This window comes from Amblyraja radiata, chromosome 21, assembly GCF_010909765.2.
Source record: "Amblyraja radiata isolate CabotCenter1 chromosome 21, sAmbRad1.1.pri, whole genome shotgun sequence".
NCBI lineage: Eukaryota > Metazoa > Chordata > Chondrichthyes > Rajiformes > Rajidae > Amblyraja > Amblyraja radiata.
The window spans coordinates 41,486,356-41,509,197 of record NC_045976.1 but is presented as its reverse complement, the minus strand read 5'-3'; the positions used below and the strand labels follow the sequence as shown (position 1 = coordinate 41,509,197).

At 47.0% G+C, this 22,842-nt stretch overlaps 1 long non-coding RNA gene across 1 annotated transcript; it reads right to left on the bottom strand.

Moving 5' to 3' along the window:
* LOC116984949 lies at window positions 1–17,806 on the bottom strand. The gene is made up of 3 exons (XR_004415188.1): window positions 17,787–17,806; window positions 3,265–3,267; window positions 1–83 (listed from the first exon to the last, which is right to left on the bottom strand). It is a non-coding gene; the product is annotated as an uncharacterized LOC116984949 (long non-coding RNA).
* Between the last annotated feature and the right edge of the window lie 5,036 nt (window positions 17,807–22,842).

Sequence of the window (22,842 nt, the reverse complement as noted above, 5' to 3'; positions counted from 1 at the left end):
TGCGAATATATCAAATATATTACACCAAAATTGATGAAGTTTTGTACAAGGAACAAATGAGTGCGTAAATATTGGCATCTTGCCTTTTAAAATGTTCCAGCAATGGTTCATCCACATTCATCAATACAACGGCCCCATAGCAGAAGTGCCCAAGGCGCGGGGCAGGAAGCTAGACGTATCCCGAGCTAATTCTGCTGTCACATAGAAACATAGAAGGATAGAAAATAGGTACATTCGGCCCTTCGAGCCTGCACCGCCATTCAATATGATCATGGCTGACCATCCAACTCACCATCATCTATTACAACAAGTGATGGCTCCCACTGATTGTCGCCGGAAGCTTCGAAAAGAGACAATAGACAATAGGTGCAGGGGTAGGCCATTCGGCCCTTCGAGGGCCGAATGGCCTACCCCTGCACCTATTGTATATTGTCCACGCTGTATCTCTAAAACTAATACTAAACTGACATTGAAAACTGGTGTCATTGCCCTTTAAGCATGCCTATACCTGGTTTCCAAGACTTGTGGGAAGCTCTTAAGTTATTCCAAAAATGCCCAGAAGGTTGCCGAGATTGTGTAGTCGAGGTCAATTTCAACCCTGCACACTTCACTCTGTGTTGAAAGCCTTACGAGCAAGCTGAAACCATACTTCTCGAGGAAGTCAATCGACATTAAAAGGACATTGCGTTCCCAGCCAGGCAATATTTGTGAGTCTGACTCATTCGATGGTGATTCAACAGCGATACTAACACAGGCTGATCTCCATTTTTCCCACACGGCACATCGTCAATCCTTTCTGAAATTTTCTGTCTTCTACGTTTCATTTGAACCACAGCTTTTCATTTGCATTTACAGTTAGAAGGCTGTCACTGAATTGAGTCGGAAGTGTTGACATTTTTTTTTAGTTTAGGTTTAGAGATACAGCGCGGAAACAGGCCCTTCGGCCCACCGAGTCCGCGCCGACCAGCCATCCCCGCGCACTAACACTACCACACACATACTACGGACAATCTCACATTTAACACCAAGCCAACAAACTTGTACCTACAAAACCTGCACGTGTGGGAGGAAACCGAATATCTCGGAGAAAACCCACGCAGGTCACGGGGAGAACGTGCAAACTCCGTAGAGTCAGCACCCGTAGTCGGGATAGAACTCCGGGTCTCCGGTGCTGTGAGGCAGCAACTCTACCACTGCCGCCCGATGGGCCGAATGGCCTAATTCTGCTCCTATGACTTATTGAACCTTTGACTAATTTCCAAAATGGAAGTGCAGGACTTGCTTGAGGCTGGGAGGGGCTCACATGTAACCAATTTCCATGGGTCTCAGGGGAAACCGCCTTTTGCTGCCTGAGTATTTTTAAGGCAGGGGTGTTGTGTTCACCAAAGCAGCCAGGCAGGCTTGGCCAGCTAATTACAACATACATGCCTGACTGCTCTTATGAGTTTAGAACCTCCGTCAAATGTACCACATGGACGTAAACAAAATGGTCCCTTTATCACCAGGAACAGGACAGAGATGAGGAATAAACTTTTACACCCAGTGAGTTGTGAATCTGTGGAATTCTCAAGGCAGTGGAGGTCGATTCACTGGATGTTTTCAGCAGAGAGTTAGATTTAGCTCTTGGGGCTAACGGAATCAAGGGATATGGGGAGAAAGCAGGAATGGGGTAATGATTTTTGATGATCAACCATAAAACAATGTTTCTGATAGTGCAACTCACAAGCATATCTCTCCAACTCTCTATTTATCTAACTGTCCATTTACCATTTGTTCACAAAAGTTTTCATTTGTTGTGATATTTTGTTATATTTATTTTCATTAGCATTTATCTTGACTTTATTCATTTATTTGATCATTTCTCTATCCATGCATAAGACCCCCTGAGTATTTCTTAGTCATCATGGACATGGCACGGCGGTGCAGCGGTAGAGTTGCTGCCTCACAGCGCCGGTGACCCGGGTTCGATCCTGACTACGGGTGCTGTCTGTACGGAGTTTGCACGTTCTCCCCGTGACCTGCGCGGGTTTTCGCCGAGATCTTCGGTTTCCTCCCACACTCCAAAGACGTGCAGGATTGTAGGTTAATTAGCCTGGTGTAAATGTAAAAATTGTCCCTAGTGTGTGTGGGATAGTGTTAATGTGCGGGGATCGCTGGATGGCGCGGACCTGGTGGGCCGAATGGCCTGCTTCCGCACTGTATCACTAAACTAAATTAAACATATGATGAGCGTTTGACAGCACTAGGGCCTGTACTCGCTGGAGTTTAAAAGGATGAGGGGTGACCCCATTGTAACTTACAGAATAGTGAAAGGCCTGGATCGAGTGGATGTGGAGAAGATGTTTCCACTGGTGGGAGAGTCTAGGACTAGAGGGCACAGCCTCAGAAATAAAGGACGTTCCTTTAGGAAGGAGATGAGGAGGGATTTCTATTCCTATTTTCGACTATTTGCATTCAATCGGAAAAGAACGGCAGGAAATTGTCTTTCCCACGATTCCCAGCTGAGTTTTCACACCAGAGAACCATTGGATTATAAAGTCATAAATGATAGGAGCAGAATTAGGCCATTCAGCCCATCAAGTCTACTCCGCCATTCAATCATGGCTGATCTATCTCTCCCTCCCAACCCCATTCCCCTGCCTTCTCCCCATAACCCCTGACACCCGTACTAATCAAGAATCTATCTATCTCTGCCTTAAAAATACCCATTGACTTGGCCTCCACCGCCGTCTGTGGCAATGAATCGCACAGATTCACCACCCTCCGACTAAAGAAATTCCTCCTCGTCTCCTGCATGCTGGCTGCTGCATAGTATTTTAGACCAGATAAAAAAGAACAAATAGATAATTTAACAGAGAGCTGGTGAAGGTTAATGAAGTCTGATAGCTCGATGTCAGAACAAGCTGAATCCTCTGCAAGCACTTCTGTGCAAACAATGAGATGAGCCCTGAGTGAATTGCCATGAGAGGATTATGTTGGGGTCAAGATTTGATGAAGAGCAAGTAAAACAAGCAATTAGTAAATCATTAGATCAGTCTACTTTATTATTCATTCTGTTATCGAGAGTAATGAAGAACTAATGGTAAAGTATTGAAATTAATATTGGCATCACGAGACGATGAATGCTAATATATTATTTATAATCTATAACAAGCCAATCTCCTATGGTATGGTTTGTGGTTACTCAACTTGTGTGTATCATAGATTCATACAGCAGAGAAACAGGCCCTTCGGCCCAACTTGTCCATTCTGAAAGATTGAAACGAACTCAGCGCGTCAGGAAGTATCGGTGGAGGGAATGGACAGGCAACGCTTTGGGTCAGGACCCTCCATCAGACATTGTAACAGGGGGGTGGGACACAGCCTGATGAGTGATGGGTGGATACATGTGAGGGGGGGGAGGGGGAGATGGGTTGGCAGATGGGTGGAGTAATTGTGATTGAGGCAGTGCAGCGTAGGTTCACGAGATTGATCCCTGGGACGGCGGGACTGTCATATGAGGAAAGATTGAAAAAACTAGGCTTGTATTCACTGGAGTTTAGAAGGATGAGGGGGTGTCTTATAGAAACATATAAAATTATAAAGGGACTGGGCAAGCTAGATGCAGGAAAAATGTTCCCAATGTTGGGCGAGTCCAGAACCAGGGGCCACAGTCTTAGAATAAAGGGGAGGCCATTTAAGACTGAGGTGAGAAAAAACTTTTTCACCCAGAGAGTTGTGAATTTGTGGGATTCCCTGCCACAGAGGGCAGTGGAGGCCAAGTCACTGGATGGATTTAAGAGAGAGTTAGATAGAGCTCTAGGGGCTAGTGGAATCAAGGGATATGGGGAGAAGGCAGGCACGGGTTATTGATTGGGGACGATCAGCCATGATCACAATGAATGGCGGTGCTGGCTCGAAGGGCCGAATGGCCTCCTGCACCTATTTTCTATGTTTCTATGTTTCTATGACCAAGCTGAGATCTAAGCTCATCCTACTTTACCGCGTTTGGCCCACATCCGTTCCTATCGATGTATCTATCCTTGTCTTTTTACTACCGTTAGAGTTTCTGCCTCAATTACTTTGGACTTTCTATCTTATTGAAACATATCAAATTATTAAGGGTTTGGACACGCTAGACGCAGGAAACACGTTCCCGATGTTGGGGGGGGGGGGGGGTCCAGAGCCAGGGGCCACAGTTTACGAATAAGGGGTAAGCCATTTAAGAGATGAGGAAACATTTTTTCACACAGAGAGTTGTGAGTCTGTGGAATTCTCTGCCTCAGAGGGCAGTGGAGGCCAATTCTCTGGATGCTTTCAAGAGAGAGCTAGATAGAGCTCTTAAAGATAGCGGAGTCAGGTGATATGGGGAAAAGGCAGGAACGGGGTACTGATTTTGGATGATCAGCCATGATCACATTGAATGGCGGTGCTGGCTCGAAGGGCCGAATGGCACCTATTGTCTATTGTCTATTGAGATGCCCGGGGAGGTAGCTGAGGCAGGGACTATTGCAATGTTTAAGAAGCATTTAGACAGGCACATGGATAGGACAGGTTTAGAGGGATATGGGCCAAATGCAAGTAGGTGGGACTAGTGTAGATGGGACATTGTTGGCCGGTGTGGGCAAGTTGGGTCTGTTTCCACTCTCTGCGACTCTATGATGATGACAGTATGAACAGCCTCAGTCCCAACATCCACCCCAGCCATGAATTGTTTGCTCCCCTTAGATTGAGCGGCACGGTGGCGCAGCGGTAGAGTTGCTGCCTCACAGCGCCGGTGACCCGGGTTCGATTCCGACCACGGGCGCTGTCTGTACAGAGTTTTGCACCTTCTCCCCATGACCTGCGTGGGATTTCCCCCGAGATCTCCACACTCCAAAGACGTGCAGGTTTGTAGGTTAATTGGCTTGGCATCAATGTAAAATTGTCCCTTGCGTGCGTTGGATAGCGTTAGTGTGCGGGGATCGCCGGTCGGCTTGGGCCGAAAAGGCCACTTTCCGCGCTGCATCTCTGAACCAAAACTAATACTAAATGTGAAAACGATAGGAAAATTGTGGGAGCTGGGTTTATGAAGTGGCCTGTGATTGCTGGCAGCTTGATGTAGACCACCTATGCCCTGCCTTCCTGCTAGATTTGTCTCTGGGCCTTCATTAAATCTCCAGCCAACCCAGCGTTGCCATGGCAACTCTGGGTCTAAAAAAGCTCGCTTGAGACCAAGCTCTCTGGGAATGCTGGCAGCTCATGGAGCTGCATTTTTTTATTTTATACCATTGTTCCTAGTCTTATTAGAAGGTGTTTGGCCGGTCTATCGCAAACTAAAGATTCAGCACGGTAACAGGCCCTTCGGCCCACCGAGTCCGCGCTGACCACCGATCACCCCGTACACTTGCACTAGCTCCATGTTATCCCACTTTCGCATCCACTCCCCACACACTAGGGGGCAATTTACAGAGGGGCCGATTAACCTACAAACCCGCACGTCTTTGGGATGTGTGGGAGGAAACCGGAGCACCCGGAGAAAACCCAAGTGGGTCACTTAAAGATAACGGAGTCTCTGCCTCAGAGGGCGGTGGAGGCAGGTTCTCTGGATGCTTTCAAGAGAGAGCTAGATAGGGCTCTTAAAGATAGCGGAGTCAGGGGCAAGAGCGGAACTCACTATCAAAACATGGAGGGGACGGGGGGACACAATATTTTGGCGGCCACGCGCGCATGCGCACGCTCACACACACACGCGAGGCTTTGGAGGCTCAAACCAGCGCTAAAAGCGGAAATTTTAAAATCGGGATCACAAAAACTTGGGGGGATGTCCCCCACCAATCAAAACATGGGGGGGGGGACGTGTCCCCTCTGGCCCCGCCCGGGTTTTCCGCCCCTGGTCAGGGGATATGGGGAGAAGGCAGGAACGGGGTACTGATTATGGATGATCAGCCATGATCACATTGAATGGCGGTGCTGGCTGGAAAGGCCGAATGGCACCTATTGTCTATTGTCTAATGGGACAGGCAGCATCTCCGGAGAGAAGGAATGGGCAACGTTTCGGGTGGAGACCCTTCATTCAGCATCTGCATCATAATTCACTGTGCGTTATGTTTCAATCTAATATTTATTATACGGGATTATGCTTATTTTTATTACTCTGTGCGTCTACCTCATCTATACCTCTCATGATTTTATACACCTCTATAAGATCACATGCCCTTCCCCCCCCCCCCCACCCTCCTGTGCTCCAAGGAATAGTCCCAGCCTACTCAACCTCTCCCTGCAGCTCACACCCTCGAGTCCTGGCAACATCCTCGTAGCTCAGGCAGCTGTTTGCCGTGAGATTGGGTAGTTGTCTCAGCTTGTATTTTCTGTGTTGTTTAGTTCAGAGATACAGCGCGGAAACAGGCCCTTCAGCCCACCTCGTCCACTCCGACCAGCGATCCCCGCACACTAACACTATCCCACTCACACTGGGGACAATTTTACATTTAGACAATAGACAATAGTTCAAGTTCAAGTTCAAGTTAGTTTATTGTCATGTGTCCCTGTATAGGACAATGAAATTCTTGCTTTGCTTAAGCACACAGAAAATAGTAGGCATTTACTACAAAACAGATAAATGTGTCCATATACCATGATATAAATATATACACACATGAATAAATAAACTGATAGTGCAAATAACAGAAAGTGGTTGGTAATAATCAGAGTTTTGTCCGAGCCAGGTTTAATAGCCTGATGGCTGAGGGGAAGTAACTATTCCTGAACCTGGTTGTTGCAGTCTTCAGGCTCCTGTACCTTCTACCTGAAGGTAGCAGGGAGATGAGTGTGTGGCCCGGATGGTGTGGGTCTTTCATGATACTGCCAGCCTTTTTTGGCTGATCAGCCAATAGGTGCAGGAGTAGGCCATTCGACCCTTCGAGCCAGCACCGCCATTCAATGTGATCACGGCTGATCATCCCCAATCAGTACCCCGTTCCTGCCTTCTCCCCATATCCCCTGACTCCGCTATTTTTAAAGAGCCCTATCTATTTCTCTCTTCTAGCGTGTCCAAACCCTTAATAATCTTATATGTTTCTTATATGTTTCAATGAGATCCCCTCTTATCCTATAAGATCTCCCCTCAATGAGATCCCCTCTTATCCTATAAGATCTCCCCTAAATTCTAGCGAGTACAAGCCGAGTCTATCCAGTCTTTCTTCATATGAAAGTCCTGCCATCCCAGGAATCAGTCTGGTGAACCTTCTCTGTACTCCCTCCATGGCAAGAATGTCTTTCCTCAGATTAGGATTCCTCAGAATATATTAATTTGTGGTGTATTACGGTGGTAAATTTTGTTTTGATTTATTTCGTACTGTACATATTATTGTAATTAGGCGGATAAATCATTTTTGGTTAAAAATAAACAAAATAAAAAGTGCGGTGACCAAGTGTCCCGATTCTATCGACAGATGGCACAATGGGCTAAGTGTTCGGCTGGCAACCGGAAGGTAGCCGGTTCGAATCCCGCTTGGAGTGCATACTGTTGTTGTGTCCTTGGGCAAGACACTTCACCCACCTTTGCCTGTGTGTGAATGTGTGTGAATGTGTGTGAGTGATTGGTGGTGGTCGGAGGGGCCGTAGGCGCAGATTGGCAGCCACGCTTCCGTCAGTCTGCCCCAGGGCAGCTGTGGCTACAGAAGTAGCTTACCACCACCGAGTGTGACTGAGGAGTGAATGAATAATGCGATGTAAAGTGCCTTGAGTATTAGAAAGGCGCTATATAAATCCCATCCATTATTATTATTATCAACACGGAAAGTTTCAACGGATTCATTTGCATCTGTCATTTGCCCAAATGCTTGACACATCTGCTTCACTTTAACATACAGCTGTTGAAATCCAAACTCTGTGCACCTCATAAACGATTCACTCTCCAAGAAATCTGCGCTCTCTCAGGGTTTTTTAATTCTCCGAGAGATTTTGTCGTTCCAAGTTTAGCCGAAGATTTCCACCAGCAATTATTTGAAATGTGAAATGTTGTTGCGTGGATCAACTCCGTATAAATGCTTCACATGCTGTGTTACTGCTTTCTTATTTGTGTTCAGTTAAGCAATATGATACAGCTTACTGATTCACACTCTCTCCCCTTCCTCCTCCATCTCTCTCTCCCTCTCTCTGTCTCTCTCTCTCTCTCTCTCCCTCTCTCCACTTCTTCCTCTTCTTTCTCCATCTCCCCCTCTCTCTCCCCTTCTTCCTCATCTCTCTCTCTCCTCCTTGTCGCTCTCTCCGTCCCCCCTTGTCTCTCTCCCCCTCTCTCTCTCTTCCCCTTCTTCCTTCCATCTCTCTTTCACTTTCACCCCTCTCTCCCCTCTCTCTCTCTCTCCCCTTGTTCGCTTCTCTCCTCACCTCATCTCTCTTCCCCTTCCTCCTCCATCTCTCTCTCTCTCCTCCTTCGGCATCGGGCCTCTCTCTCTCCTCCCCCTTTCCTCTTTCGCGCCCCACATTCCCTCTCTCCCCCCTCCTTCCTCCCTCTCTGTCTCTCTCCTCTTTACTCCCTCTCTCCCCCTCTCACTTCTCTCCCCCTCTCCCTCTTCTCTCCCCTCTTCTCTCCCCCGCTCTCCTCTTCTCTCCCGCTCTCCCCTCTCTCTCTCCCCCTCTCCCCTCTCTCCCCCTGGATTTTCAACATGTTGGAAATTTTCGGAGATCTGCCACGACCTATGACGGGTGCCGGCAGTCGCCGAAAAAGTTGTGTAAGTGGGACAGGCCCATAAGGCTTTGAGATAAGGACAGAAGAGGAGAGAGATGTGAAGCCAGAGGAATGATGGAGGTGGCTTTACATTTCCTCCTTGTCCCTCCTTATCTGAGACCCTGTTGTCTCTTTCTCACCTCAGCTTTTGTCTATTAGAAACATAGAAAATATGTGCAGAAGGAGGCTATTCGGCCCTTCGAGCCAGCACCGCCATTCATTGTGATCATGGCTGATCATCCCCAATCAATAACCCGTGCCTGCCTTCTCCCATATGCCTTGATTCCACTAGGCCCTAGAGCTCTATCTAACTCTCTCTTAAATCCATCCAGTGAATTGGCCTCCACTGCCCTCTGTGGCAGGGACTCTCCCACTAGTGGAAACATCCTCTCCACATCCACTCTATCCAGGCCTTTCAATATTCAGTAAGTTTCAACGAGGTTCCCCCTCATCCTTCTAATCTCCAGCGAGCACAGGCCCAGCGCCGACAAACGCTCACCATATGTTAACCCATTCATTCCTGGGATCATTCTCGTAAACCTCTTCTGGACCTTCTCCAGAGAACGGCACATCCTTCCTCAGATCTGCAGGCCCATGTACGCACAATAAGTTGATTAACATGTTTGAGGGGATATCAAGGGAAATTCACAAACACAAGACTAGAGACACTGCCTACATAGACTGTTTTTGTCCATTCGAAGGTGTCTTTTGTCAAGTCAAGTTTGTTCATCACATACACATATGAGATGTGCAGTGAAATGAAAAGTGGCAATGCTTGCGATTGTGCAAAAAAAACAAACTACAAAACAGAATGGAACAGAATCACATATTACATATTTGTGGGAGGATTAAAAAAACCCCAGCAATTTAAAAAAGACACCACACACAGTAGAGTGGTTCAGTAAAGTTAGTCGCTGGTGAGATAGGAGTTTACAGTCCTAATGGCCGCTGGGGAGAAACTCCTTCTCATCCTCTCCGTTCTCACAGCAGGGCAACGGAGGCGTTTGCCTGACCGTAGCAGCTGGAACAGTCTGTTGCTGGGGTGGAAGGGGTCTCCCATGATCTTGTTGGCTCTGGAGTTGCTGTGTGAAAGTATGCCCGTTCTAAGCCAAGGCAACACCATTACATCGCGTACCTGCTTTTGTCGTGCTTCAATTAGTGCCCCGGAGGGAACTGCAGATGCTGGTTTAAACTGGAGATAGATACAAAATGCTGGAGTAACACAGCGGGACAGGAAGAGACTCTGGAGAGAAGGAATGGGCGAAGTTTCGGGTCGAGACCCTTCTTCAGACTGAGGGGAAAGGGAATCGAATGATACAGATATTGAGACATAGGACAAATGAATGAAAGATATGCGGAAATGTAACACTGATAAAGGAAACAGGCCATTGTTAGCTGTGATGTTCAAGAAAGAATTGTTACATGTTTAAGAAGGAACTGCAGATGCTGGAAAAATCGAAAGGTAGACAAAAATGCTGGAGAAACTCAGCGGGTGCAGCAGCATCTATGGAGCGAAGGAATAGGTGACCTTTCGGGTCGAGAGCCTTCTTCAGAGGAGGGGGGGCAGGAAGAAGCAAGGAAGATGCGGAGACAGTGGGCTGTGGGAGAGCTGGGAAGGGGAGGGGAAGGAGGGAGAAAGCAGGGACTACCTGAAATTGGATAAATCAATGTTCATACCGCTGGGGCGTAAGCTACCCAAGCGGAATATGAAGTGCTGCTCCCTCTACATTAGCTGTGGGCCGGATGAAAACGAGTTGCAAACAATGAGACTCAACAAGATGACTTTGAAGCCGGTACAACAGCTTCTATGAGAATAGTTTCTCTTTACATCGACAGGAAAAATAGCTTTTACCTCCAGGGCATATACATTTAAATAAAATCTATTCCCGAAATGTAAAATGACGGCTGAATGATTGTTCATTTAATTTGATCTCGAGTTCCACTATACTCAATTCATTAAATAATTTGTGAAGGGCAATTGTGATAAATCAAAGTCCAGCAGGGTGATTGGTAAAAAGTAATTTAGGAAAACATCGTGGCATTGATGGAATTACCATCGGTTGTGTAAAATGGAACATTATGAAAGCACATTAGTTTATTCCCCACGCTGCTTAACAATAGGAGAATGGGCTGCAGGATAAACAGGCAATTATTCACCAGCAATGAATGAAAGATGTGCAAGAAATAGATCGTCGTGAGTGCGTTAAACTGAGAGATTCAATCCCTGTCACATCGTTTTTCTGCCCATTATTTATTCACTTCACTCCGTTTAGCACAGACTGACCTCCCTTCCATCGACTCCATCGACACCTCACACTGCCTCGGCAAGGCCAGCAGCATCATCAAGGACCAGTCTCACCCCCGGCCACTCCCTCTTCTCCCCTCTCCCATCGGGCAAGAGGTACAGAAATGTGAAAACGAACACACACCTCCAGATTCAGGGACAGTTTCTTCCCGGCTGTTATCAGGCAACTGAACCATCCTACCACAACCAGAGAGCGGTCCTGAACTACTATCCACCTCATTGGGGACCCTCGGACTATCCTTGATCGGACTTTGCTGGCTTTACCTTGCACTAAACGTTATTCCATTTATCCTGTGTCTGTACACTGTAAATGGCTCGATTCAAGAGGTATTATCTTTCTGCTGACTGGTTAGCACGCAACAAAAGCCTTTCACTGTACCTCAGTACACGTGACAATAAACTAAACTGGCTCAAGCTTCGTAGATTATTATATAACTAAGAGCTACCCTGGAATGAGTTTTAACGAGTAATATTCTGCAAACGGTGAACTGATCAATGGGATTCTACTTCCAGTCTATTAACACCAGTGAGATAGTCCCCAACTATTAGTTAGCTTTTATAAACGTTTTCAGCTTGTTAATTTGGAGGGGAGAAAAAAACGTCACCTTATAATTAATGTGTTTTCATTTTGCTCCAATTAGCCACTGTGTGCTTGGATAATTGGTGAACATATATGCGACTAATTAATCACGACACTTGCAAAAAACACAAGACCTTTCCCAGGGAAATTTAAAGAGTATTTCTCTCTTATTCATGTGCACCATGATTCATTTTTTCAACCTTTGCAACTGGGAGCATCGCGGTGGCCCAGCGGTAGAGTCACAGCGCCAGAGACCCGGGTTCCAGCACTCTGTGAAACGTCACCTATCCATGTTCTCCACAGATGCTGCCTGACCCGCTGAGTTACTCCAGCACTCTGTGAAACGTCACCTATCCATGTTCTCCACAGATGCTGCCTGACCCGCTGAGTTACTCCAGCACTCTGTGAAACGTCACCTATCCATGTTCTCCACAGATGCTGCCTGACCCGTTGAGTTATGGTGCAGCAGCATCTATGGAGCGAAGGAAATAGGCAACGTTTCAGGCCGAAACCCTTCTGGAAATAGGCAACGTTTCGGGCCGAAACCCGGAAGGGTTTCGACCCGAAACGTTGCCTATTTCCTTAGCTCCATAGGTGCTGCTGCACCCGCTGAGTTACTCCAGCACTCTGTGAAACGTCACCTATCCATGTTCTCCACAGATGCTGCCTGACCCGCTGAGTTACTCCAGCACTCTGTGAAACGTCACCTATCCATGTTCTCCACAGATGCTGCCTGACCCGCTGAGTTACTCCAGCACTCTGTGAAACGTCACCTATCCATGTTCTCCACAGATGCTGCCTTACCCGCTCAGTTACTCCAGCACTTTTTTTTTTGGCCAAAACAGCATCTGCAGTTCCTTGTGTCTAACTTCACCTGTTTGTTGCGATACCATGTGCTATATAATATTTTTTCTTTCCCCAGTTTTGAAACAAAAGATAATCACATTTTTATCAAACACTTTAGACTTTAGAGATACAGTGCAGAAACAGGCCCTTCAGCACTATCCTACACACGCTCTAGACAAATGGCAATTATACCAAGCCAATTAGCTCCTATCCATGTTCTCCACAGGTGCTGCCTGACCCGCTGAGTTACTCCAGCACTCTGGAGATTTAACCACAGGATTGACGGATGAAGTCTTCTATGAGTCTGGTTTGTTCTTGGTGTATAAATTGGACCATCATATATTTCAAGGGAGATGACTAATCGAGTGATCTCGGGGATCAGTCTCGGCTCATTGAACCAATATCACATCCAGACATGACGTGAGATAGTGTCAATGCCCAAGAGGTGGGGGCTTGCGGAGTAATGTTCCTTCCAGACAAGCTTTAATTCCCATGTGAAATGTGGCAAGCATCCCAAACAATCCCAATATATTCATTAGTCTGAAGAAGGGTTTCGGCCCGAAACGTTGCCTATTTCCTTCGCTCCATAGATGCTGCTGCACCCTCTTAGTTTCTCCAGCTTTTTTGTGTACCATTCACAATCAGTACCCTGTTCCTGCCTTCTCCCCTTAAGAATAAGGGGTAAGCCATTTGGAACGGAGATGAGGAAACACTTTTTCCACACAGAGAGTTGTGAGTCTGTGGAATTCTGTGGCCGGTTCTCTGGATGCTTTCAAGAGAGAGCTAGATAGGGCTCTTAAAAACAGCGGAGTCAGGGGATATGGGGAGAAGGCAGGAACGGGGTACTGATTGTGGATGATCAGCCATGAACACGTTGAATGGCAGTGCTGGATCGAAGGGCCGAATGGCCTACTCCTGCACCTATTGTCTATTATTGTCTAAACATTATCCTTTGCGTTCGATCAGCATGAATTGTTTCATCTTTAGAGAGTTCTGTTCCGTTACACACAAGGAGTTGCCAGCACTCGAGCTAATCTCTCTCCCAGTTAGCCTGGACGTAAATCTCAACACAAATCGACAGCCCGTCCCATTAATTCTCTGCCTCAGAGAGCGGTGGATTCCGATTCTCTTTCATGAGAGAGCTAGATAGGGCTCTTAAAGATAGCAGAGTGAGGGGATATGGGGAGGGCAGGAACGGGGTATTGATTGTGGATGATCAGCCATGATCACATTGAATGGCGGTGCTGGCTCGAAGGGCCGAATGGCCTACTCCAGCACCTATTGTCTATTGTCCCCATATCCCTTGATTCCTTTAGCCCCAAGAGCTAAATCTAACTCTAAATCTAAATCAGTGAACGGTGCTGTACAGTATCATTACTGAACAATGTCACAAGTGGAACAGACAGCAGGATTGTCTGTTACTATGTACAATAAAATAATATTCTTCATTTATCTAAATTTCTTGATTTTATTTATTTACCATTCGTGTACAAAATCATGAGAGGAATAGATCGGGTAGATGCACAGAGTCTCTTGCCCAGAGTAGGGGAATCGAGGACCAGACGACACAGGTTTAAGGTGAGAGGAATAAATATTTAATAGGAATCTGACGGGTAATGTTTTCACACAAAGGGTGGTGGGTGTATGGAACAAGCTGCTGGAGGAGGTAGTTGAGGCTGGGAGTATCACAACATTTAAGAAACATTCAGACGGGTACACCTTTTCCAGCCGACAAGGGAGGTGCCGTGGTAGTCTGGCGCGTCGATCTCTACAAAGCTGAGGCCACGCGCCAACTCTCGGACACCTCCTCCTACTTACCCTTGGACCATGACCCCACTGACGAGCACCAGGCCACCATTTCTAGCACCATCACCGACTTCATCAATTCCCACGCCCTGCCCGACCAAGCTTCCAACCTCATCGTTCCCCAGCCCAACACGGCCCGTTTTTACCTTCTCCCCAAAATCCACAAACCCGGCTCTCCCGGCAGACCCATTGTCTCTGCGTGTTCGTGCCCCACCGAACTCATCTCCACATACCTTGACTCCATACTATCCCCCTTGGTCAAATCCCTCCCCACCTATGTTCTAGACACCTCAGACACTCTCCGCCGCCTCCATGCATTCCACTCTCTGGGCCCTCACCCCCTCATCTTCACCATGGATGTCCGGTCACTCTACACCTCCATCCCCCACCAGGATGGCCTCGGAGCCCTCCGGTTCTTCCTCGACCAGAGGAGCAACCTATACCCAGCCACTGACACTCTCCTCCGCTTAGCGGAGTTGGTCCTCACCCTCAACAACTTTACATTTGACTCCTCCCATTTCCTTCAAACACAAGGCGTAGCTATGGGCACACGCATGGGCCCCAGCTATGCCTGCCTCTTTGTCGGGTACGTTGAACAATCCTTGTTCAATACGTACCAGGGCCCCATCCCCGACCTCTATCTCCGTTACATTGACGACTGCTTTGGGGCCACCTCCTGCACCTACACACAACTGATTGACTTCATCCACTTCACCACCAACTTCCATCCGGCACTCCAATACACCTGGACCATTTCCGACACTTCCCTACCATTCCTTGACCTCACCATCTCCATCGCAGGGGACAGACTCCTGACCGACATACATTACAAACCCACTGACTCACATGGCTATCTGGACTACACGTCTTCCCACCCTGCCCCCTGTAAAGACTCCATCCCCTACTCCCAATTCCTCCGCCTACGCCGCATCTGTTCCCAGGATGAGACATTCCATACCAGGGCATCGGAAATGTCCTCGTTCTTCAGGGAACGGGGATTCCCCTTCGCCACCATAGATGAAGCTCACACCAGGGTCTCATCCATACCCCGTAGCACTGCTTTCTCTCCCCATCCCCGCACTCGCAACAAGGGCAGAGTCCCTCTGGTCCTCACCTTTCACCCCACCAGCCGGCAAATACAACACATCATCCTCCGCCATTTCCGCCACCTCCAACGTGACCCCACCACTCGCCACATCTTCCCATCTCCCCCCATGTCTGCCTTCCGCAAAGACCGCTCCCTCCGCAACTCCCTCGTCAATTCTTCCATTCCCTCCCGCACCACCCCCTCCCCGGGCACTTTCCGTTGCAACCGCAAGAAATGCAACACCTGTCCCTTCACCTCCCCCCTCGACTCCATTCAAGGACCCAAGCAGTCGTTCCAGGTGCGACAAAGGTTCACCTGTATCTCCTCCAACCTCATCTACTGCATCCGCTGCTCTAGATGTCAGCTGATTTACATCGGTGAGACTAAGCGGAGGTTGGGCGATCGTTTCGCCGAACACCTCCGCTCAGTCCGCAATAACCTACCTGAACTCCCGGTGGCTCAGCACTTCAACTCCCCCTCCCATTCCCAATCCGACCTCTCTGTCCTGGGTCTCCTCCATTGCCAAAGTGAGCAACAGCGGAAATTGGAGGAACAGCACCTCATATTCCGCCTGGGGACCTTGCGTCCGGATGGCATTAACATTGAATTCTCCCAATTTTGCTAGCCCTTGCTGTCTCCTCCCCTTCCTTAACCCTCTAGCTGTCTCCTCCCACCCTCCCATCCGCCCGCCCTCGGGCTCCTCCTCCTCCTCCTCCTCCTCCTCCCCTTTTCCTTCCTTCTCCCCCCCACCCCCCATCAGTCTGAAGAAGGGTTTCGGCCCGAAACGTCGCCTATTTCCTTTGCTCCATAGATGCTGCTGCACCCGCTGAGTTTCTCCAGCAATTTTGGGTACATGGATAGGACAGGTTTGGAGGGATATCGGCCAAACGCAGGCAGGTGGGACTAGTGTAGATGGGACATGTTGGGCGGAGTGGGCAAGTTGGGCCGAATGGCCTGTTTCCACGCTGTATCACTGTGACTTTATTCTGCTCTTGTCTTCCCAGTTCCCAGAGCTAAAGTGATGAGCTTCATCTGATAACCAGTATGAAGATAAAAGAGGATAGTCACAAAGTTCTGGAGTAACTCAGCAGGTCAGACAGCATCTGTGGAGAACATGGATAGGTGACATTTCACAGCGTGCTGGAGTAACTCAGCGGGTCAGGCAGCATCTGTGGAGAACATGGATAGGTGACGTTTCACAGAGTGCTGGAGTAACTCAGCGGGTCAGGCAGCATCTGTGGAGAACATGGATAGGTGACGTTTCACAGAGTGCTGGAGTAACTCAGCGGGTCAGGCAGCATCTGTGGAGAACATGGATAGGTGACGTTTCACAGAGTGCTGGAGTAACTCAGCGGGCCAGGCAGCATCTGTGGAGAACATGGATAGGTGACGTTTCACAGAGTGCTTGAGTAACTCAGCGGGTCAGGCAGCATCTGTGGAAAACATGGATAGGTGACGTTTCACAGAGTGCTGGAGTAACTCAGCGGGTCAGGCAGCATCTGTGGAGAACATGGATAGGTGACGTTTCACAGAGTGCTGGAGTAACCCAACGGGTCAGGCAGCATCTCCGGAGTAAAGGTGATATTTTGGGTCAAGACCCTTCTCTCCTTCTTACACATGAAGATAGACAATAGACAATAGACAGTAGGTGGAGGATTAGGCCATCCGGCCCTTCGAGCCAGCACTGCCATTCTTTTTTTTATTTTAAAAAAAATTTTTTAATTAGAAGTACGGTAAGTTACAATAATACACAACACATATGTCTTAATACATTTTTTGTACCGCTTCATTTTTTGAGCTTTAAAAAAAGGATAGAAGTAAAGGAAGTAAGGAAAGTGCGCAAGAGTCGTGAAGGTGCAGGAGAGTGTTGAGAAAAGAAAGCCCCTTAGAAAAGAAGTTAGAGACGGAAGTAAAGAAAGAAAGTAGACCCTAGAAAAGAAGGAAAAAGAAAGGAGAAACAATCGCTCTATTATAACATTAAACTCCGCAGAAAGGGGACTACCAACCAAGTCTGTTTTTGTTGTTTTACCCCCCGTTGCCAGATCCTGGCACCATTTATTTATTTATTTATTTATTTATTAAATTACTATTGCACCTCATGCTTGTAATAGTTCCAAAAACGTAGACCACGTCTTTTGGAATTGGTCTGCTTTGCCTGCTAAGAGGAATCTCATCTCTTCCAGATGTAGTGTTGCAAACATATTTGATATCCACATTTTTATTGTTGGTGTGGGCGCATTTTTCCAGAATTTAAGTATGAGCTTTTTTCCCCATTATTAGCCCGTAATTGAGTCAATTCTTCTGAAACACGTTTAGTTCAGGGTTTCCTTCCGATATTCCAAAAATGATCCATTCTGGTTTTGGTACCAGTTTTATTTTGATTAATTTTGTAAAGATGTCAAACATTTCATACCAGAATTTTTGGATTTTTGTACAAAAAACAAAAGAATGCGCTATGGTAGCTTCTTGACACAGACATTTATCACAGATGGGTGAGACATTAGGGAAGAGTTTATTTATTTTAGTTTTTGAATAATATAGTCTATGTAATGTTTTGAATTGGATGAGAGTATGTCGTACGTTGATCGAGCATTTATGCACCTGTAGTAAGTGATTATCCCAGCTCTCTTTTGACATTTTTATAGCTAATTCTTGTTCCCAGTCTCTTCTAATTCCATCAGTTGTGGGTATTTCTATGTTTAAGATGATGTTATATAGGTACGATATTAGATTCGCTGATTCCGCCTTTGTCTTCATTGCTTCATCCAGTAAGTCGGTAGGCATATTATGATAGTCTTTTGTATATTTTTTCAGATAATCACGAATTTGAAGATATTTGTTCATCCCCAATCAGTACCCCGTTCCTGCCTTCTCCCCATATCCCCTGACTCCGCTATCTTTAAGAGCCCTATCTAGCTCTCTCTTGAAAGTATCCTGAGAACCGGCCTCCACCGTCCTCTGGGGCAGAGAATTCCACAGACAAGATGTCAGTCTGAAGAAGGGTTTCGGCCCGAAACGTTGCCTATTTCCTTCGCTCCATAGATGCTGCTGCACCCGCTGAGTTTCTACAGCATTGTTGTCTACCCTCCACAGACAAGATGGTAGATACATTCTAAGCGTGGGAGGAAGTCTCTAATTTCAGCCCAAATGAGCCAATGCTCTTCCGAACCACAATATTGACAATGATATTGAATTGATAATTCCCGAATTGCAGATTTGTTTTCCAGATCAATCCTTCCTGGGAAAACAGTGAATTGCTGGGAAGTTGCAGTCTTCACGTGAAACCCTTTAATCATGTTACCTGTCTTCTGCTAACAACAGGAGTCCAATGTCAGAGAAACCCTTCCTCAAGGAGTAGAATTCCAGTGGATCGTTTGAGACAAACTTTTAACTTGCCTCAGCAGGGATTTTGAGTTATAGAGTCACAGAGACATACAGAATGGAAACAGGCCCTTCAGCCCACCTTCCCCATCCTGATCCAGATGCCCCATCTACACTAGGACCACCTGGCCATGTTGGACCATAAGACCATCAGACACAGGAGCAGAATTAGGCCATTCGGCCCATCATGTCTACTCCGCCATTCAATCATGGCTGATCTATCTTTCCCTCTCAATCCCATTCTCCTGCCTTATAACATATAACCATATAACAATTACAGCACGGAAACAGGCCATCTCGGCCCTTCTAGTCCGTGCCGAACACTTACTCTCACCTAGTCCCATCTACCTGCACTCAGACCGTAACCCTCCATTCCTTTCCCGTCCATCTACCTATCCAATTTATTTTTTAAATCCTTTATTTTTAAATTGCCTTCTCCCTGGAATCTTTGACACACGAAAGGGCAGCACGGTGGCGCAGCAGTAGAGTTGCTCTCACAAGCGCCAGAGACCCAGGTTCGATCCTGACTACGGGCGCTGTCGATACGGAGTTTGCACGTTCTCCCCGTGACCTGCGTGGGTTTTCTCCGAGATCTTCGGTTCCCTCCCACACTCCAAAGACGTGCAGGTTTGTAACTTAACTGGCTTGGTGTAAATGTATAATTGTAAAATTGTCCCTAGTGCTTGTAGGATTGGTGTTAATGTGCAGGGAACGCTGGGTGGTGCGGCCTTGGTGGGCCAAAGGGCCTAATTCCATGCTGTATCTCTAAACTGAACCGGGATTCTATTCCCTGACAGTGAAAAACAAGCACAAGGCCAGACAGTCAGTCTCCTGGGAAGAAAATACCCCTGAGAGACTTTGAGGGTGATGCCTTAAAACGAGAGGCCCTTGTTTGTGTGTCTGGTCCTGTTGTGCAGGAAGTAAACGTTAGTCGGGTGAGTGGATGGTCAATTAACTGTGAATCTGAGCATATGTTCGGCTAAGGCACGGGGTCCCTTAACGCAACGTTATTTAAAACAGGGGCAGCGTTCAAGGAAAGAAAATGAACCCGAGGATGTGACTATATCGAACTTGGCTGCAACATGAACAAATGCACAGGCCTAACAAAAATGGCATCGCCATAGTAACAGGACCACAAATACCATTTTGAAGGAATTTTGAAAAGCCTTTCAATTAATGGGTTGTTCACCTGAGTTTGACAGCCCCGTACAGAACTGTGAGCGCTTATAGCAGCGGGGATAGTTCAAATATTTAACAGTCCATCAATTTACCCTTAATGTAAGTAAAGTGTTCATCAAAATCGCAAGGAGCGATAACTAAATAATTATACTTCTTGTTTTGCATGTCAGAAAGAATAAGAGGGAAGGATGATTTAGTTTAGTTTAGAGATACAGCGCGGAAACCGAGTCCGCGATCACCGCACACTAATGGGCCTGTCCCACTTACGCGACATTTTCGGCAACTGCCGGCACCCGTCATAGGTCGTTACAGGTCGCCGAACATTTTCAACGTGTTGAAAATCCAGCGGCGACCAGAACAAGGTACGACTCTTTGGGCGACTACTCACGGCCATACGGGCTTCACCCCGCGACATGTCGCCTGTATGCTCGTGAGTCGTCCCCTCAGTCGCCCAAAGAGTCGTAGAGTCTTTCTGGTCGCCGCTGGATTTTCAACACGGTGAAAATTTTCGCCGACTTACAACGACCTATGACGGGTGCCGACAGTCGCCGAAAAAGTTGCGTAAGTGGGACAGGCCCAGAAAACTATCCTACACACACTAAGGACAATTTTTACATTTATACCAAGCCAATTAACCTACAAACCTGTACGTATTTCTCAAGGAAAAGGCCAGGCAGGTCACGGGGAGAATGTACAAAGTCCATACAGACAACACCCGTGGCCAGGATCGAACCCGGGACTTTGGCGCTGTGCGAGCTGTACGCTGCGCCACCGTGCCGCCCTAGATGTGACAACGATAAACCGAAACCTAAACAAAATGATGGTTCTTGCTATTTAATGAGTGCCCCAGGTTCTGCAGGATACTGGCAAATGGTAGATTAGCAATGTTGCTTGATGGAGCAAGATTAAAGTATATCATATTATGACTCAGACAATAACAGAAGTGGATACAGAGTAATTGAAAGCACAGAGGCCATTAAATGCTTCTGCAGCATATTTCAAAACCACGTCGACTAATGGCCATCTGCTTATTTAAAAAAATCTAAAGCACCCCACACCATCGACTCCATCTACACTTCACGCTGCCTCGGGAAAGCAGCCAACATAATCAAAGACTTGTCCCTGTCCCAACCCACTTCTTCTCCCCGCTCCCGTCCGGCAGAAGGTACAGAAGCTTGAAAGCGCGCACCACCAGACTCAGGAACAGCTTCTTCCCCTCTGTTATCAGGCTTCTGAACGGCCCTTCCATAAGCTAGGGTGCTGTCCGATTCACCTCTACCCCATTGCGGACATTGGACTTTGTCTCTGGAACTGGTGCGCTAATTGTCTCAATTCACAAAAACGTGCGGGTTTGTAGGTTAATTGGCCCTGTGTAAATTGCCCCTTGGTACATGTGACAATAAACTAAATTAAACTAGTATGCAAGGAGTGGGTGAGAAAGTGGGACTACACGGAACTAGTGTGGACGGGATATTAATGGTCGGCATAAACATAAAATTAGAAACACAGATGCTGCCTGACCCGTTGAGTTACTCCAGCACTCTGTGAAACCTCACCTATCCATGTTCTCCACAGATGCTGCCTGGCCCGCTGAGTTACTCCAGCACTCTGCGTCTTTTGTTTGTAAATGAGTATCTGTAGTTCCTGGTTTCAGCATAGCATAAGAGTTGAAAATGTTTCCTGTTAAGTTATCTGCGCAATTCAATAAATGTTTGTTCTGCCAGAAATATGATTCCTGATCTCATTTTTTACTGGCTTGCGTTTTATTTGTGGATTGTTTGCCGAGAAACTAACGCTATTTAATACAAAACAAAATTGTGGCCTGACCAGAGCTTTGTAGATGACTTCCCAACACTTACACTTAATGTCTCAGCTTCTGTGTGCAAGCATGTCGAACACCTTCTGTGACCACTGCCCAGTCTATCACCGGCTCTGACCTCCCCACTATCGAAGGGATCTATCGTAGTCGCTGCCTCAAAAAGGCTGCCAACATCATCAAGGACTCACACCATCCTGGCCACACACTCATCTCACCACAGCCATCAGGTAGAAGGTACAGGAGCCTGAAAACTGTAACGCCCAGGTTCAGGAACAGCTTCTTCTCCACAGCCATCAGGCTATTAAACACAACAGCAAATAAACTCTGAGCTCTGAACTGCAAAAGACTATATTATTTCTGCACTATATTTGTTATTTATTGAAGTTTTTTTCTCCTCCCCCATTATGTATTATGTTCACATATTGTGTTGTGCTGCAGCAAGCAAGAATTTCATTGTCCCATCCGGGACATATGACAATAAAACACTCTTAACTCTTAATTAAAGATGGACATGAAAATAACTTCAGCTCCTTGCCAGGCCAACATGAGATGGACCCACAAAGTGCTGGAGTAACTCAGCGGGGATCAGGCAGCATCTCCGGAGAGAAGGAATGGGTGACCTTTCGGGTCGTAACGTTGAAGAAGGGTTTCGACCCGAAACGTCAGCCATTCCTTCTCTCCAGAGATGCTGCCTGTCCCGCTGAGTTACTCCAGCATTTTGTGTCTGTATTCACTCTTTGTTCAGTTTAGTTTATTGTCACGTGTACCGAGGTACAGAGAAAAGCTTTTGTTGCGTTCTATCCAGTCAGCAGAAAGACAATACATGATTACAATCGAGCCATTTACAGTGTACAGATACAGGATAAAGGGAATAACGTTTAGTGCAAGGTAAAGCCCGTTCAAAGATAGCCCCATAGTCTCCAATGTTAAAGTGAGAAATGTGTGGGAAAGAACTGCAGATGCTGGTTTAAAACCGAAGATGGACACAAAATGCTGGAGTTACTCAGCGGGACAGGCAGCATCTCTGGAGAGAAGGAATGGGTAACGTTTCGGGTCGAGACCCTTCATCAGAAGTAAGAAATGTTGCTGTAGATTTAAGAGTGTGGAGCGATTGTAATATGCGAATGTCGATCTGCTTCTGTGGCCAGCG